A 6,000-nucleotide genomic window follows, 5' to 3' on the forward strand; every position below is an offset into this window, starting at 1 on the left:
GCTTCCTTGCGGAGTTCGACGCAGCCTCCTCTAACATGACTCTGTTCCACATGTTTATATTGGATTTTGGATATTTTCTTTTATGCTATGTCGTTTTATTTCATTGTGCTTAAAACCCTACAGATGCAAACAAATCCAAATGTGCCAGGAGTTAAAACTCCATAGGATAGGCCCTGGCCAGGTAGTTCAGTTGGTTAGAGCGTCACCCCAATACACCAAGGCTGAGGGTTAGATCCCTAGTCACGGCACATACAGGAATCAACCAATGAATGCATGAATAAATGGGACAACAGATCAATGCTTCTCTTTCTCTCTCAAATCAATGAATAATAACTTTTAAAAATTAATATTATAGAATCTGTAGAAACTTAATACCCAGTGTGACAAAAATGCAATGCACAAACTCAGTTCCTAAGAAAATGTGAACCTCCTCCCATTCCCCAAACACACACACACACACACACACACACTCCGCAAGACAGCACTATTTGTTATAAATACTTAACTAAAATAAAGCCTCGTCAGTTCAGCTGGCCTGGCGTATCATTCAGGTCAGTTCAAAATAAGGATCAGAATAGAGCCCCAATTCAGCCAACTGAAAACTAAAATAAATTGTACTTAGCAGAACAGCATACCTTCATTCATTCACTTATTTTGCCATCTAGTCATTTACTATTTCAGTGGCAAATGTGTCAAGAACATTGTATGGTATTGTATAGCGAATACTTTTAATGTGCCAAGTATTATCTTTGGGCCGTGGGAAATGCAAGGGGGTGTGGGAATTATCCCTTCCTCTGGAGAAGCTACAGTCTAGGAGGGGTGTGGAGAACAGGGATAAGGCTGCATGATAGAATCATGGATCCTAGGATGGCAGGAAAGATGTGAGGCAGGGAGAATGGCGAGGAAGGTGGGTGGGCTGGCCTAACATTCAGATTTACACAGAACCTTGGTTGCCATAAATTTCGTCACTGAATTTTATCCCAAATTCTAAAATGCCACTGAAGCGTACATAGTAAGTAGAGCAGTCCCACAATGAGGTGTTGCAGACTGTAAATGGTACCCGTTCGCTATGAACAAGTGAGAGATAAGGGCAAAGAGCATGGTTCACTCTGTTGTGTGTCCCCAGCCATTAGCCTGCACTGCACAAATGAGCCCGATAAATATTTGTTGAAGAACGAATGCGAGCATGGAGATATTTCAGAGTAGCAGAAGAGATGGGAATCTCTGGAGATGAGAGGAATTGGAATTTCGCGAAAATGCTTGGAAAATGTTTCGAATACCTACAATAGGGACTCAAGAGATAATAAGCAAATGATGGATGAAATGATTGCCAGGCTACTCAACATCATTAGCCATTAGGGAAATGCGAATAAAAGCCATAATATGATACTGTTCCACTTCACATACACTAGAGTGGCTATAATAAAACAGACACATGATAACAAGTATTGGCAAGGATATGGAGAAATTGGGAGGCTCCGACACTGCTGGTGGGAATGTAAAAGAATGTAACCCCTTTGAAAAATAGTTTGGCAGTTCCTCAAAAGTTCAGCATAGATTTAACATAGGATCCAGCAATTCTACTGCTACTCATATACTCAAGAGAAATGAAACCATATGGCCATTCACAAATTTGTACACAAAAGCTCATAGCAACATTATTCATAATAGCCAAAAAGTAAAAACCATCCACCAGCTGATAAATGAATAAACAAAATGTGGTGTATTCATACAATGGAATATTATTTTTATAATAAAAAGGAACAAAGTGTTAATATATACTACAACATACATGAACTTCGGAAATATGTTAAGTGGAAAAAAAAAGTCACAAAAGATCATATATGGTCTGGTCTCATTTATATTAGATGTCTAGAATAGGCAGATCTATAGAGAGAAAAATGTAGATTTGTGGTTGCCTGGGGCTGAGGAGCCTGGAGGCTAGAGATTGACTGCAAAGGGTATCAGGTTTCTTTAGAAAGTCATGAAAATGTTCTTCAATTGCTTATGCTGATAGCTGTGCCACTCTGTGAATATAACTAAAGGCTATATATTTGTACACTTGAAGTGGGTGGATTGTATGGCATGTGAACTATATCTTGATAAAGATGTTACCGAAAAAACATACTGGCACACATTCGTGGGTGAAACTTCTACACACACACACACACACACACACACACACACACACATTGAGGGCCGGGCCATGGGAGGTCCAGTGGGGAGTATGATGACTCTGAGGCACAGACAAGAAGTCTGATTCTTGAGCTTTCTTTGAGCAGCCCTAACGGGCAGGTGAAAAGACAGAACCAATAATGATTGATTAGATAGCTAATGGCTGCTGAGAGCATCTGTGAACTAGGCACTATAGAAAGTTCTACCCCCATTATCTTATTGTGTATACACACACAGAGATAGTTATATAGCACATCCTTCTCAATGGGGTAGATGCCATCATAAATCCCAGTTTACAGTTAAGGAGATTGAGTTCTGGGGAGATTAAACATTTGCCCACAGTCTTACAGGTTATAAGGAAGGTGTGAGGACTCAGCCCAGGCAGCCTGCCCTGAGCACATGCCTTACCTCCTGGTCAGGGCTGCCTTCCCTACAGGTGGGGGCTGGACACACAGGTGAAGGTCAAGGAGAGTGGGAATGAGCACACTGGGAGGGCCCAGGCACCTGTGGTCTCACTGAGGGTGAAGAACTGGTTCTGTGAGTATGACAGTGGCGTGCAGAGCCACAGCATTAATGAGGGAATTTATGGTTATGACTCCTGGGACAGTGTAAAGCTTGGGACATTCCAGGGTATGAGTAAGTGGGGTGAACAAAGTGCATGGGGATTGTTAATGGGGCCTGGACAGTGTTGACAGTTGCTCATCATCCCAGAGGGTGAAACGACTGAAGTCTTCTAAATCTCAAAATTCTATGAATTTGGAGGCATGTACATGCCAAGGGCCTATTCCTGGGGCAACATTAAGGTGAACTCTGTCACCAACCAAATGTGAAGATAAAACATGCAAGAACCAGACCCTGAAGAATATAACTACTTCTGTCAGTGGTTCCCAAACTTTCCATCACCAATTACATCTTAATGAGTGATTCAATTGTCTTCAACGTTTGCATTAATCAGATCGATCTACAATAGTACGTCAGAACTTCTGATCAGCTGAGACCACCCACTTTGCCTGGCTGGGTTGCTAGAAGCCCCAAGTCGAGAAACTCTCATCTCATCGGCCAAAGCAGCAGTACGCAGGAAGCTGAGAATGTCTTTCTGTCAAGCTCTGCGGAGTCCCCTGAGTGCACCTGCAGGCCCCCAGGGTACATGCACCTCATGTCAGGAACACTGTCCTCATCTTGTCCCCTCTGGTTAGGGCTGGCTTATTGCAGAAGGTTGGGGCAGCCGTGGACTGGGCCAAGGTTTGGGACTCTAGGGGACAAGGTGCTGCTAAATTAATTTACTAAATGGAGGCTAAGGCATTGCGATTGCATTAACACCTCTCCCCACCTTTCTAGGATAGTGCCAAGTCTGTGTGATTTAGTTCTTTTCAATAAAGGCAATGAATATATTAGGTCTAACTCTAGAGTCTTGATTGGTGATGTCCAATCAAAATAAAACAAAAGCTATTTTTGTAATTTTTAATTTTTCTAAGAGCCACATTTTTTAAAAGTATAAAGAAACCAATGAAGTTAATTATCATAATATTTTTTTAAATATATTTTATTGATTTTTTACAGAGAGGAAGGGAGAAGGATAGAGAGTTAGAAACATCGATGAGAGAGAAACATCTATCAGCTGCCTCCTGCACACCCCCCACTGGGGATGTGCCTGCAACCCAGGTACATGCCCTTGACCGGAATCGAACCTGGGACCTTTTAGTCCGCAGGCCGACGCTCTATCCACTGAGCCAAACCGGTTTCGGCTAATATTTTTTTTATTTAAACCAAAATATTATCATTTCAACATTAATATCAGGGTTACTATTGCTAATAGTAAAATAGTAATGAGATATTTTCTATTTGGGGGGTATTAAGTCTTCAAAATCCAGCGCGTAGTTTACAGTCACCACACATTTCAACTTGGACTGGCTCCATTTCAAATGCTCAATAGCCCAGCTAACAAGGGTGGGGACCAGAATTGGGATGCCTTTCTCAGGCCCCAGTGCCGTCCCTGCTACGGCACGAGTCCTGTGTTTGTTCCAAGACAAGGGAATGACTTCTCTGAAGACACCCTTACAGATCACACAGCCGGGCCCCCCATCCAGGGGGTGGCTGCCTGTTGATGCAGCCCGGGGTCTGTGGGGACATCCCAGCACAAGCAAAGCCCCTCAGGGAAGCCAGCACCCACAGCCTCAACCCCACTCACCACACGAGCCCCTTTGACTCCACAAAGAGGGTGTGCTTCCCACGGGACCTCCCTTCGACTTTGCAGAACTTGGCTCTCCTGTTGGGTTTACCTCATCCTCCCAAGTGTCTGTCTAGCTGATCTGTCAGGTGCAAACTCAGGGGCTATTTTTTACTTTGTCTGGGAATCAGACAAACAAAGCGGGTACAGATAGAGGGAAGCATAGAGAAGCAATGGAGAGAAAGAACTTTCTGGGTTCCCTACGGTGCCCCAGTCCCTGGTCAAGTTCCTGTCCCGTGTTCTCTGTGAGACGTCCCTCCGACCCCAGAACCAGTTCTCCTTGTCACTCACAGTAATCCCTGTGCTTGCAGCTTCCAGCCCAGCTTCACCCAGAGGCCACGGAGCACATTCCTGTCTGGCAGGAGCCACTGGCTCTGGGCACCTGTGACCTTTGCTCTGGTTCCTCTCTAGATGGCAGTGGGTCACCCCAGATGCTCCCCACACCCCTCAGCATTCCCGGGGATTTTGTAAAGTCTCATTCCAAGCCCATTTCAGGGAGGAGGGCAGAGAAGGACATGCAGTTCCCCTCCGGAGGCTCTGCAGGAAGCACTGGGCTCCAAGTGTCGTAAAGTACCCGCGGGTCACAGAAGGACGCCGCAAGAAGTCGAATTAAAGTCACATTTATTGCAATCCGGGACTACGAGGGGGCATTCCGTGCTCCCAAATCTCGCAGTGATAAGATGGCCGCAACACCAGGTTTAATCACAAAGGTATTGGTTACATCCCAGGGTTTGGAATGAGGAACCTGGTTTGCAAAAAAGCAGTTTACAGAAGCAGAAGCAGCATGTTATCTAAATTACAGTTTTGGGTCCCCCGATCACTGAATTGACAGAAACACATTATCTAGAGCCCTCGGGTCTGGAATGAGGGCCCTGGTCAGACTTAAGCAGGTTATCTCAATTACAGTTTTGGGGTCTCTGAAACACTGAGTCAACGGGGACACGTTAACTGGAGCCCTCTGACCTTGGGATAATTGTGCTGTCCTTCCCAGCTAAAGAAAAATGTGCTAAGACAAGTATGACCACAACCAATGGGATTTCACATTACAATCAATAGGGTATTTAATCGAATGGGGTGATTTATATAATTCAGAAAATTAAAATAAATTTTCTATTATTTTAGCAAGCAAATAAGTACAGAAACCAAACAGCAGGGTTAGAGTTAAACTACAGTTTCCACCTAAGATAATGGCTGCCATATTTCACAAGCTCCGCTATCTCCTCTGTACCTGCATCAAGGACTCCGGCCTCTGGGTGCCTCTGTCCTGTCCACCTCATACCAGAGCTCTGTCTCTCCTTCGAGCCCCAAGCTGCTCACCAAGATTTCCCTGATCTCCAGTTGGAATGCTATGCTGTGCTCCTCGCTCTGCATTCCCACCCCCTCTCCTATCCCATGTTTAGCTCTTCCTCCTGCTGCCTCGCTCTAATTGGGAAGTTGACTGCATGCCCAACTCCTTTACTTGGCTGTGAGTTCCTTGATGGCAAGGGCGACATTAATTACCTTTTCCCCTCCAGTTTCCCCCCTCCACCTCCCTCGCTGAGCCTAGCAAGTAGTAGGTGTTCTTCAGGGGAAGAACAGGACAGAAGGAGAAAGGCAGA

This window comes from Myotis nattereri, assembly GCF_964212035.1.
Source record: "Myotis nattereri genome assembly, chromosome: 1".
Lineage (NCBI taxonomy): Eukaryota > Metazoa > Chordata > Mammalia > Chiroptera > Vespertilionidae > Myotis > Myotis nattereri.